This window comes from Netta rufina (genome assembly GCF_964035555.1).
Source record: "Netta rufina genome assembly, chromosome: 1".
Lineage (NCBI taxonomy): Eukaryota > Metazoa > Chordata > Aves > Anseriformes > Anatidae > Netta > Netta rufina.
The window spans coordinates 186,976,992-186,991,532 of NC_140123.1; positions in this window are offsets into that span (position 1 = coordinate 186,976,992).

Genomic DNA, 14,541 nt, shown 5'->3' on the forward strand with positions numbered 1-14,541 from the left:
TTAGTGCTTCTGGGTTCCAAACCAAATAGTAAGTGGTAACATAACAATTATAAAATGTTTATTGAGAAAAGCTTTCACTACAGCTGGCCAAATCACTGTGCAGGGCCCCAGTGAACACAGCTATAATACACACTGTTACTTTTCCATAACTAAAGTAATCTTTCACACCATAGACAATACAATGAGCAGATTTATCTCAGCTTGGCTACTTGGTTAAAGACTGGAGTTAAGATTATAAAAAGAGTAACATTCACCTTGACTAGCAATATCAAACTAAAAGTACTCTTTGTCCTTCCTATGCAAAGAATGGTCTTTTCACTCCTCTTTTCACTCCTGTCCCAACAGATGTACACAAAGCAAAGGGGATGAAGTCATAGGAAGAATCCTCAAGTCCTTAATTTCAGTTATGAGTAAACAGGTCATAGCTTTTCACAGAATTTGTGTAAAGTCAATAGCTGCTCCAGATATTACTTCAGAGCATTCTGGTCAGTTTTCTGTTCTATTTTGCCCTTGGTGGACACTTCACCCCCTTATATGGCCCACAAATTCTAGCCTGAACTGAAAGAAACAGAACAAAAATCTGATGTAATAGGTATCATTAAGTGTTAGGTACGATATAATTTTAAGTGCCTTAAAATAGGCACCATTATATTCATCATAATTCTGTTCTGTTCTAGTTTTGTCTCATCTATTCCACTAATTCCTCTAATTATATTTATTATATACAATATGCATGTAATGTATGAATAATGCATATTATATATGTATATATACATATATATGTATATATACATATATAATGAAATATTCTGCACACACACAGTCTAATACAAAGTTTAGATCTCAGTCCTCTAATTCACCCCTTCTTCTATGGAGTAGAGATGTTATAGCAGAATGTCTAGGTAGAAAAACACTGGGACTTCAAAATGAAAAGCCTCTTATTCTGATCACCTGTTACAGTACAGATAACTATAACTACAGGAAATGTTTACAAAAATTCCCTTGAAGGAGGTTACCTGTTGGGAGGCTAAGGGTGAGAAGCAGAAACTGGAGAAAATAAATATTATCATATGTATGTAATGCACAACTCTTTTTAAACTGTGTGCATTAGGACTAGACGAGAAAGCAGAAGAAAACATCCAGTTGACAAATTAAGGTAGGGACTGACAAAGTGAAATGAATATTTAACAACAAACGAAGAACTGAAGGAGGAAATGAATGAAGCATCAATGAAAATAATGGTAAGTCAAATAGATGCCCTATTAGTGACGACTCTTACAGATGTAATCTCTCAAGATGACATTCTCCAGAGAAGCTTTCCTCCAGTAATAACAACCAGGCAGGTGATAGTTATCTATAACTATCTATAACTAGTTATTTACTAGTTATCAGCAGGTGATATATGTTGCACTAAAATAACTTTTGAGGCACTTCTATTCTATTTCTTGCGTTTGACACAGACTGGAAAGGATGTCCTGGATATTCAATTACACTAATATTTTTAAATAATGGGGTTAAATAGAAGGAAATAAGTGGTTTTGGAAGGTAGGAAGGCTCAAGAGCTATGAACTCCATAGAGCAGATACTATCTCCAACCCAAAATTCATTTCTACAGTTCCTGTTCCAGTTCCTCTAAGAAAGAGACTTTCTTAATTAATTAAGAAAAGTTATGATCAAATGAATGACACAGTATGGTTTATTAATTTATAAATAGTTTTAAAATATTTATATTTTTAAGTTCTACAATGTAAAAAGAGAAAAATCAGCATGGTTGGATATTTTTATTTATTTTTTTTTTTTTGTAAATGACATTCAGTGTATATGTACTCTCATTTATATTTTATAGGTTGTCTAAGCTATACTAACCACATTTTACTTCAAGAAATTGAAGATTTTATGCAAATGATGTGGCTTTTTTCAGCTCCACACTCACAAACTGTGATCTAACATCAATAAAGTTCTCCAGAAAGTTGTTGATACTGGCTTCTTGAATATTTCATTTGCCCTTAGGATTTGCCTTGAGGTAAGCCCCCTGGATGAGTTACAATCAGCACCAATCACTTCCTTCTCTGTCTACCTACTTCGTCAAAGCCATGCTTCTTCAGTAGTCTTATCAGTTTGTACATCTGATTGACAGGTCACAGATCAATATTTACAACGAGATTCAGAATTTATTCTGCTTTCAGAGGTGAACTTTGAACACTTGTTATGAACTTCAATAAAGTCTTCAGGCACGAGTTCCATGGTACTGGAAAGGGACTACTCAGATAAAAGTTAAACACATGCATAAGAATTTGTAGAACTGAGCTAATGTAAGGTGCTCCTTGTAAGAGTAAGGATCCCTTGTACAAAAATAAAGATTCTAACATTTCCTTACACTGTAAAAATATTAAGAATGTAACTCAGAAAGATGTTCCAATGACATGCCATGTTGAACACAAATTTGCATTGCAGTGTTTACTGCTCCTGTGACTACTTGGAAAATATTTACCTGGCTTATTAGAAGTACATTGAGGCATACCCACCATGCTCTAAGCAGATATGAACTGACATCTTGTGAGCTTCATGCAAACTAAAGTCTAGGTAGTTGCTGACAGTATAGAGATACTTTTGCTAATGAACCTTTCCTAGAGACAAAACTCAGGACTGGTGCTGTATGCATGGCTTTGGATCAGGGCTAACCTGAGTTTAGCTGCCTTGGAGACCAAGAAAAAACACTTATTATAGATCTAGAAGTTTCCTGGGGCATCTTTAGGCATCCTGCCAGTGCTCTACACTATCAGTAATCCCTTTCCTTTCTGACCTAATGTGCTTCCTCCCTACCCAGTCCTAGTTTACTGATACTCTAGATAGGAACATAAAGGCAAAGATTCAAGTGATATACCTATGAAGGGAATTCCCCTTAACCAGGAAACTTTCACTCAGTATCACTTTGTAAAGTGTTGCCTAGAAGGCAACACTGTGACATTTAAACTGAAGTTTGGCACATACTGAAGAGACTTGTTGAACTCAGATATTTTTTGGAAAAAGATGAACTAAACATTTCACATAGTTTTTTTTTCCTTGTTAATTAAATGAGAAATGATTGCTGATGTGTCAACACATTGATATAATAAGAATATTCCATACTGACCCTGCTCTCACTCAACCAAAACATGCTAAACTCAATTAATACTATACACTTAAATTCTAAAAATCTGAGCTACTAACAGTCTGAGCTATTCAGAGAAGTTCCTTTCCAATCACAGGATACAAAACAGCACCTTCAGAATGCAAATAATTTCATCTTAAAATATGCATCTGCGATATATGCAATTCTTTATTGACTCTAGTCTGTCAGTACCATTACACTGGTTAATACTGCATTGCCTACGTAACTTTTAAAAATCTGAATTATGGCAGATGGCCTGGTGTTAGTTTAACAGCATGTTAGAATGACCTGGTATGATCACCAAGTCTTACTTCTTCCACAGCACAAGACAAATCCAGTGAGGAATGCCACATTAAATTCCAAAAGATTGTAAATAGAAAACAGTCATAACTAACTCCCATATATCTGGAAGCTTCCTTCTTGTTGTATCTATAGAACGATTTTGGTTTTTTGTTTGTTTTTTTTTTTGCAAGCTAACACCAACAAACTCAAAGAACCTGACTGGTATTAATCCCAAATAGAAGAATAAAGACACAGGAGGATTTTAACAAAAATTTATGGTTTTGAATATGAGCCAGCAGTGTCTGAATATGAGCCAGCAGTGAGCCCTGTCAGCCAGGAGGGCCAGCCATATCCTTGGAGTGCATCAAGCACGACATTGCTAGTCAGTCAAGGGGAGTGATTGTCCCACTCTGCACTGGTGCGGTCTCACCTCAAGTACTGTGTGCAGTTCTGTGCACCACAGTACAAAAAGAATGTGAAACTACTGGAGAGTATCCAGAGAAGGACTACTAAGATGGTGAAGGGCCTACAGGGGAAAACGTATGAGGAGCGGCTGAGGTTACTAGGCCTGTTCAGCCTGGAAAAGAGGAGGCTGAGGGGAGACCTCATCATGATCTACAGCTTCCTCACGAGGGAGAGTGGAGGGGCAGGCATCGATCTACTCTCTTTAGTGACCAGTGATAGGACCCATGTGAATGGTGTCAAGCTGAAACAGGGGAGGTTCAAGCTGAATATCAGGAAGAGGTTCTTCACTGAGAGGGTTGTCACACACTGGAACAGGCTCCCCAGGGATGTAGTCATGGCATCAAGCCTGTCAGAGTTTAAGAAGCATTTGGACTGTGCTCTTAGTCATATGGTCTGAATTTTTGGGTAGATCTGTGTGGTGCCAGGAGTTGGACTTGATGGTCCGTATGGATCCCTTCCAACTCAGGATATTCTATGATTCTATGATTTTCATTGGTTGTCCACCTCACTTCTTTAATTTCACACAAACAAGGTCCAAGAAAGGTCAGCACTGAATGGCTGATACATCTTCCACATGTATCTTCTGTACTGGTCAGTGGAGATGAGTAAGTACAGAGTAGTTCTGTAACAGGGTAACCTTAAGGAAGAACACTGAAACACAGACAAATCCCTAATTAGCTTTATGAATTCACATATCAGGATACAGACTGTTATTCACTTAGCACCTAAGTAACCACAGTTTGAAAAGAAAGTGCAGGCTTCCAGCCATGAGCCATCTGGACAAAACTTCTCAGCTGAGATGTCTGCCTTGTGTCAGCCCCATGACAGCATGACAGAAATCAATAAGAGTTCATGATAAAGGGGTGAAGTCTGACTGGTACACTGCAGGCTGGTATATGCTTTAGTTTGTGCAAGGGTATGCACTAAGGGTATAATCTTTTACTACTTTGCTGTCAATTCAGGGAAGAGTCACATCCAAGTAATGAGGATATGAAGAAAGTTTGGGGCTGAATTTGTGATTCAGTCTTCTCAGTATAGATTTATCTGGAGTGGTTAAACATGTATTTCTATAAATAATTTCAGATGTTCTTTTTTCCTTAACACTTAGCAGCCACTGTCACTGTTGATGTCCTCTTCAACATAATGTTAAACAAAAGTATTAGCATAGTGTTTAAAGTATTGTTTGTTTGTTTGTTAATTATTTTTTTTTCATTGTTCCACCTTCTATCCCCCCCCTCCTTCCCCCTTACACACTTCCAGATGGATAAATCTTAAAAGGTAATATTAATCTGTTGGCAGAGGTGTGTACAGGGGTAATACAAGATTATCCACAAGGATTTTGAAATTCATCACTGACAAAAATGATAGTGTTTGTGTTTGTTCAGTCACAAAAATATATTGCCAAAATATGTGCCAATCGGCACAACTCTTTCTTTTAGCTGTGTGGTCACATTAATATGTTACTTCTTTTCTTTTTTTTTTTTTTTCCTTTGGTATAAGGCAATGTGAGAATATAATTTCAGAGTAAACTTTCACTGTTTTCTATTAAACATGCTTTTTTTTTTTTTTTTTTTTTTGGGAGGGGGTTGTCTTTCTTTGTAAATATAGCTTTTGGCTTCCCAGCTACAAGTTTATCAATCTCTGAATATTTTATTTTATTTTATTTTATTTTATTTTATTTTATTTTATTTTATTTTATTTTATTTTATTTTATTTTATTTTATTTTATTTTTTTTATTTTATTTTATTTATTTTATTTTATTTTATTTTATTTTATTTTATTTTATTTTATTTTATTTTATTTTATTTTTATTTTTTTTTATTATTATTATTAATTTCATGGCCATTTTCATGTAAGAAGTATTTATTTTCTTTTAACCACATTGGGCTGAGTCCTTGACAAGATGAGGCATTTCAGCAATCTTGACCCCCTTGTGAAACGTTTCTCTCAGTATGACGCAAATCTTAGCCTTTTCATCAGCACTTATGAAACAGTTGACTCATACACCTGACTCTTCCCATACTTGTTCTTCATAAGATCACAAGTTCCTTTCTCTTAAATAAAGGCCAAGGTAAAACAAAATAAACAGAAAGAACCCTAATGCTCCAGTAAGTGGACAGGCAGCAAAGAGCAGTGCACCACTCGGAACTTCTCTGGTTTCTCTGAATTACTGATGTGCTCCATTTTCACTTGGTTTACTTTAAGTGTTTTGCCAGACTGTTGTTTTGTGGAAATATTGCCAGCACTTAATCTAATTGCAACAATTCTGCCCTGAGAATGTATTTTTTAACTCAAAAAATTCTGCCATCGATGCTTGGACCTATATATTCTAGAGAATATATAATATGTTCTAGAAAATTAGAAAATAAGTAACTGAAAATGAAAATTTTGCATGCAGGTTGCTCACATGGTTTAGAAACTGGGATCTAACTGCCACTCTCGCAAAGATAATGTCAATATTTTTAATCTCTTTCAAAGGGGATCTGATGGAATTCATCTAAATGCAAGGTAATTCCTTTTGTCCTTCCCATTCTTTTTCACTGTTCAGGCTAGCTAGCAGAATTTCCTCATATAACCTCAGCTTGATTTCAGTATTTTATTTTCAGGGTGGAGCACTACCATGATTATTTTCTGTAAACTGCTTTAGAGTGGTATTGTGAAATAGAGGGTGAGAGAGCTCAGCTGTGTAATTTTGGCACAATGAGCAGTTTCAAGGGATCAGAATCTTTGTTATGATTTAGGGTGAGTCACGCTGGAAACTGTCCCAATTTACTTTTTTTTTTTTTCTTCTTCTCCACTTTTCATTTCACTGAATACAGCTGCTGAAGTTCAGGGTCTTATCCATAAGTGACACGAAAGACAGCTCAGGGAACAGGGTCCTGCATATAGCACCTTTTCTTTGAGAAAATAAAATATTAATTCATCCTTATTTCCAAGATATTTGAAATGGTATAGACTGATGAACTGTTTTCCTAATCCTGATCTCAGTTTGAAGCCTGAATTAGTCCAATATAACCACAAAGTACTGCTGTCACATGCAGTGAGTACTGTGCAGGGATGTAAGTCTTAATGGATGTTTACAAATACCAGTTTTGGGCAGCTACATACCACCCCAAAAAATTACTACGGATTTTGAGATACTGTCATGACAAGCAAAAATCTGTTGTGTGAACTGATTGCCTGCAACAGAAAGCAGGCAGAAAAAAATATATATATAAATATATATAAATAAATATAATAAAATATAAATATAATATAAATAATAATAATATTATAAATAATATAAATAAATAATATAATATAAATAAAATATATATATAAATATATATATATATAATAATAAAATAAAATAAAACCAAAGGAGAAATGTATAATTCTGGGAAAAAAAAAATATAATAATAAATCACAGGAAGAATTTTATAGAACAATCATTTAAAAGTTCAAACTGTTAATGAGTGATGTACATGTATTGTCCATCACTTATGAGAAATCAAATTATTGTACTACAAATGAAACTTCAGTACATACATTTTATGGAGAATAATAGAAACATTTAAGTGACCATTTGATGTAGTAGCTCCTTAAGGGAAAAAAAAAAAAAAAAAGAAAATTACAATGGGACAGAGTGTGCTGTCCCAATACACACCTGTGAGTACCTACCTGATCATTAGTTACACCAACTTCAATGCTATTATTTATGGCACCAGCCAGGCACTTAAACTGCTCTGTAACTTTAATACTAGGAGACATGAGTGTAGAAGTCCTGAGCATTATGAATTACACAACCTTAATTTCAAGTATATTAGTAAATATTATTTCATATTCTTAATATTCAATTGCCAGTTATAATCAGTTTCTATCTTGACTCTTTCTGCAAACAAAAGAACATTTCATTTTATAGAAAATCTTGTCAAAGGTTTTGGTGGACCCAAAAGCCACCTGCAATTAAGATAAATACATCAGTTTTCCCTATCAGAGAAGTTCCACTTTAGGCAGCCCCTTTTTATTTTCACTTAGAATTACATTCTAATCAAGGGGGCCTACAGTTCAACATTTCAACTGATTGCATACTCAATATTTAAAACCTGATCTTCCACCTGTCATCATGTTTAGCTGAATGATTTGTTCATATTATTGCACTGCTTGTACTTACTGTTTTGTGGGGAGTTTGCTCTTGATCAACACAAACTTCATATTATCATATATCACTGTCACCTTCAGAAGCAATTTAAATAAATGTCTCTAGCCATGGAGAGGTTTGCATTGTGCACCCAGACTGGTTATTGAACAACTAAAGTCACTCTGGAAGAAAACCAATAGTTATTTGATTAACTTACAGTAACAGATGTCCACCGATATTTCAGCTTGAAAGAGAGGAATGTTTAAAAGACAATAGATGGATTTCATTTAAAAGACCAAAACAACACCAGTCTCCTCCTCTTTGCAGTCTGCAGTTAAAGTTATATTTATAAACAAGAGTTTTCTAGTTACACATGTGAAAATACCTCAGAATAGTTAAAATAACCTTTTTTTCTGTACTATTTCATTGTAAATATTGTATTTAGAACTTTTCAAAAGCATTTCCATTCTTTCAAGCTACAGTTATTTTGCAAGAGTGCATTTATGTTGGTGGTGGTGCATTTTCTTTACTTTTAAGAATCAAAATTTTGTTGCAAAAATAGTAAAGTTCCACTTTATGTTGAAGTAAATTTTCTCCATTCTAAAGTATGAAAAACCACTTTCTCTCACAGAAAGTTCTGAAGATTTTCCTGAGCTGCATGCCTTGGTCCTGTGGACTGCAGTAGTTTCTAACAGTAGTGACTTTAATCTCTCAGGATCCCTAGGAAGATCTTTATCCCTACAGAGATTTGAAACTTGGATCTGTCTTACACAAAGTAATCTTGATTACTTTCCACATGATCTTCTTGGTTCTAACACTCTTAGACGTATTGCTACAAAGAGGAACTATGAACTTTATTCAGATAATCAGACACAGGAGTAGCTATGATGAAAAGATCATAAAAATTTAAAAAAAAAAAAAAAAAAAGAACAATGAATGAACAATTCAGACTGCTTACTTCCCAAGGCTGCCAGTCTTTGGCATCTTAAACCATTGCTGGAGAGAAGATACCATGATGTCTATAAGACCCGCCTGCAGTAGACAATCTATTTAATTAGCCATTGCAGTGTTTGTATACCTCCTGCTTCTATTCTATTCTATGTTCCAGATTTCTTAGAGAGATATTTCCTATTATTTAGCACAGTGAGGGGTACCTATCATGCTTTGCAGAAATTCAATAAGAGGTTATCATGGAAGGCCAGGCCATATAGGCAATTGAGCAGAAAAGGGTCATTAAGCCTGTAACTGCAACTTGCACAGCTCTCTATGGAAAACTAAATCCTACATTCCCAGTAGCAGGATTTGGGGTTTGGTATTTTTTCATATAGTTTCAAATTCTTATAGGGAAAAGTCTCAATTTATAGTGTCTTACTGAGATTTGGAAAGAGGGAGAAAGGAAAAAAAGCTGGGGGGTGAGGGGGTGGGGGGAAAGGGAGGGAAAAGGTGCTTCTAGGGTTTTTGCCATCTTCCTTCCCTGTCTCACATGCACACACATGCATACACACACACATACACACAAATCTGTAGTGTAATGTAATGAGCTAGACTTATTCCAACAACAACCACAACAAAAACTTAAAAAGGGAGATAATACAAAGAAGGTAGCTGCTGAGGTAGACTTTACTTGTAGTCTTAAAGGCACTTAAAAAATAAATATGTGCTGAATATTTCTGTAATAACTGCAATCCGCAACTATTCAGAAAAAGAACAAAATCTATGACCAAGACTTTATGCAAGTGTTGCAGTGCTTTACTGCAATAGTCATGTGTGGCTTTCATTATTTTCACAGATCTGTATAGGAAAGCCTAATGTCCCACTTCATAATCCAGGTTGAGTGGTTGCAGTTCTTTATGGCCTGTTATATTGATGACCAAAATCATACATGTTTGCGTGTCTGAAAGCCCTTGACAAGCAAATTATTTCACAGGTCAGTTATTTCATGTTGTCAGTGTAATCAGTGATGCATAATAAAACATAGTATAAATGTTAGACAAAAGGTTGCCCAAATATACAGAGCTCTAATCCACTAAAATGCTAATCTAACCATTAAGAGAAGGTGTCCATTATGGAGAAGGATGAGTGATACTTATTGAAGTGATGGATAGAAGAACCTTAAGTGTACAAATGCAAGAAATCCAAATAACTAAATGACTAAGGAACTCACAGAACGCACAGAAGTTGCCAGAAGTCATTTTTCAGGGCCGCACTGTGAGACTAAACCCAAAATCTCCATAGTCCAAGCAATGATAGAGCTCTGCCTTCACATGGGTGTTGCAGTTCCTTCTCCATAACAGTTTAAAGATTCAGAAAGAGAAAAGAGGAGAAAGTGTCTCTAGCCATCAAACAAGTAATGTCATGTTATGACTATGAAACAGAGGTCTGAAATCTGGCACCACAGCCAACAATTTCAAGTTTTGTTGATTATAATTTTAAGACCTTGGAGGCTTACTGCTAGTTTTACAAAGAGAATCTGAAATCCACTAGGTAAAAGACCTGTCAGTCATCGCACAGACTAAACACTAAATACTCTGAACACTCAGATCTTTCATTTGGTATTATTATTTTCAACAACGAGGATAATGTATTAAACAAGGCTTGATATTGAGATCTGGAAAGTGCTAGGAAACTTTGCTGCTGCTGCTGCCTTAGATAGTGACCAGTGCATGGGGCACTTCCAGGGTCTGGGAGTGCTGGGAGTGGGACAGTAGATCTTGGTAGCAAGCGTTGTTGTCACCTTAGCATTTTCACTCAGCAACATTAGCGCATATAACTCCCTAGGGATCTTTTCTAGTTCTTTGTCCTGGTTCCATCTCTTTCTATTCTCTCCCCTCTTTCCTGTGGAAAGAAAGATCATCATTCCTTTCTGTGGGATGAAAAAATCAGTTCTGCCAGTATTTCTGTGAAGCCCAGAGGCAGCTCTACCTTTAAATCTTCCATAATATGTGATGACAAATTAAATCATACGCTGTGTCTGTGCTGTCCATACTAAAGGTCCCATGAATTTTCAGGTGAATTATAATATTTACATCTTCCTGTTAAGGGTTTTCACATTCTGTACTCAGTTTTATTTATTCTGACCTGGGAAATTCTGTGAACTGAGAGGAAGAGAACAATTAAATCATTAAGTGCCAAAGCACTGAATTGATATCACTTAAACCTGTTCCAGAGGTCAGGTCTACCAGAGTGCCCTGGCAGCAATAGAGATTAACAACATACTGGACTGTATCAATAAGAAAATAGCCAATAAATGAAGGAAAGTGATTATTCCACTTTACTTGGCTCTTGTTAGACCACATCTGGATTCCTGCATCCAGTTTTAGGCCCCTGGGACAACAAGGGTGCAGATAATCTGGAGCAAGTTCAGGGTAGGGTCACCAAGATGTCTGGGAGCTGGACTTGGCCTTTGAGGGGAGGCTCAGGGAGATGGGTTTGTCCAGCCTAGGGCAGAGACGGGACTGAGCAACAGCTCTTAGTGCGTACAGGGAGCCACTGATGAAACACAGACCCTGCACAGTGGGACATGGATGAGACACAATGGGCACAAAACACATCGAGAGAGCTTCCACCTTGCTATAAGAAAAAAACTTCCACTGTGAGGACAGGCAAGCATTGAAACAGGTTGTGCAGAGAGGTCTTCTCCATCTTCAGTGGTTTTCAAGATTCAACAGGTAAAATCCTGAGCAGCTTTCATTATGGACCCTGTCTGAACAGAGAGCCCTCTAAGCTCCCCTCCAACGTGAATGACTGTCATTTGACAGTCTAGTTCAGACAGAAAATACAATAGGTTATGTAAGAATAAAAATAAATACAACATATATATATGTTATATATGAGATATATGGACAGAAACCACTAGATTCAAAACATATTATTAGTATGTATTATTGCTTTTATAGTCCTTTGTTTATCATTAATTTTATTCATTCTGAATGGATGGCCACAAGCAAATGCTTCAATGATATTATTAAGGATTAAAAGTTTGGTTATTGTCCTCTTCAAGAGAGAGGTTTCGTGGTGGTTTCTTTGTTTGGGGGGGTGGGGAGGTGGAGTTTTTTCTAGTAGGAGCTTAACATTATTCAGAAATATTAATTTGCCAGGATAACTTGGATTTAAAACCGTTCAGAAAATCCAGTGTAGTGAACTCCCTTGGTTTTGTTCTAAATGGATTAATGAGTATAGGATTTAAAGCAGCAAATTATCTCTCTTTTTTTTTTTTTTTTTTCTTTTTTTTTTTTTTGTAACCTTTCAAGCAAAATTTTTGGTGATTTGATACACTCCAAGATTTAAATTAATTTCTAATATTACATTCTCTGTCCGCCTTCTGTATGACATCAAAATGAAAATTTTGTATAATTTGTTGTTCCTTGGCATATTTATCACCAGTTCTTTCCCTCCTGGTTTAATTATGCTGTGCTAGTTCATGGGTCTTAAGTGGTCTCTGTTTATAGACCACTATTTTGAACACTACATCCTTTTCTTGATCCATTAAAAATAAAAAAAAAAAAAAAGGTCTTTAAAAAAAATAATGTTGCAGAGATAATAGTCAGTGACTATGTATAAAATGGTTAGGATTATTTAGGGCTTACAGTGACGTGACTTCTTCCTCTTCAAGTGACCATGTTGAACCTAGATTCACTCAGTAATGTCAGAAAAGTCTTTCTCAGGTGAAGAGTTGAGGGGTGTTGTATTAACTTATGCTAAGACTTGCTACCTGACAGGATTTTAAAGTGATAGTTTGACAAAGCACCTTTTCTGGAACAGGTGTTAAAATTAATCAGTTTAACACATAGATGGAATACATGCAAACACAAGGTAAACATAACATGCTTTTACTGCACTTTCAGAACATGTTATTTCACATCTGTGTGCTGCTTTTTTGATCCTAGTGAGATGAAGACATAATGGTTATTTGGTACCAAATACAAAACACATTTTAATTCCAGTCCAGATTCTATGGCCAGATCATGAAACAACTAACATAGTACTAATTGGCAAGCAGGTATAGGCACACCTCAAAACAAAGATATGATAACTATTGCTACTTCAGATGTAATGGCAAAGTGAGATGAAAATAGAATTGAAGACATATGGAATAAAAAGCTGCATGGGATACCAATTTCAGTATATAACTATGAATGTCCACAGTATGCTTTCATAACATGCTAAAATTCTGCACCTTCAGTCTGTTTTGAAACCTTTGGTAACACCTTTTATCTGTTATTGTCAATTTATTCCAGTTATATCAAAGAAAGCACAGTCAGACTTTGGCTTGAATGTAATAGACATACCCTGTTTCAGTTTCAGTAAGGAAACAGATTACTGAGTTTGCATAGTGGAAACTGTTCTCACCTGCTGAGACAGGTGAGAGGAACACTGGCAAACAGAACTGGAGGAGGGAAGTGCTTGCACAATACTAAAAGCAGAGGAGGTAGGAACATCACAGGCCTTTTCTGGCTTTACATTTTCGAAGTAATATAAGTAGGCGGTATATGCTACACCTAAGTTATGACTAGACTGTACTAACTGATAAACCAGCAATTTTTGTGAACACTGAATTCAAAGAAAAGGTCTAGAAGAAAGGTCGTTTCTTTGTTAGGCTTTTTTTTTTTTTTTTTTTTTTTTTTTTTTGCTTGCGTGTAATGAAATAACAGAAGTAACAAAGTGTTTAATTATGAAGAAAAACACACCCATGTATCATTTTAAAGAGAGCAAAGAATAGCTTGGGATGTAATTGAGGAAGAAAGACTTCCTCATGCTTTTTCATGTCAAGGGTGCTCAGAGTGTGCACTTGCAACAGCTATTTTTGCTACTTCTTTGATTTGAGACCTATGCAGAAGAAAGAGAGAATTTGAACAGCTGACAAGTTTTGTTATTGTTTTGTTGTTGTTGTTGTTGTTTGTTGTTGTTGTTGTTGTTTTTTTCTTACTCCTTGCAGTGACTTTTCTTGCCAGGTGAGCTCTTTTGTCAGACTCTCTCAGCTCCATTTAGCAGGCTTCTACTTGTTCCAGAATTTGAGAGACACACCCAGCATATCATCAGGGTTCCCATCATTGGTCACGTTGACACTGGCTTCCTCCCAAACTGAATGTGAATATCTTTTGTCTTCTTTTTCTTTTTATTGAAAGAAAGAAAGAAAGAAAGAAAGAAAGAAAGAAAGAAAGAAAGAAAGAAAGAAAGAAAGAAAGAAAGAAAGAAAGAAAGAAAGAAAGAAAGAAAGAAAGAAAGAAAGAAAGAAAGAAAGAAAGAAAGAAAGAAAGAAAGAAAGAAAGGTTTCTGTAAAACAGATAAAACAGATTAGTTAGTAGGGTAGAAAAAGACAAAGAAAAAAAAAGTTTAAAAAATTATGCAACATGTATTATCCCCATCATAAGTATTCAAAACTCCCAAAGGAATGAAAATCTAAAAGAAGCAAGTAGGAGACTTATCAGAAATAATACATTGTGCTTTTTTAGGGTAACAGTTTAAACCAAATAAAGACATGTAGTTCAGTTCACTGATACTGATTAAACATATTGAGGTTAC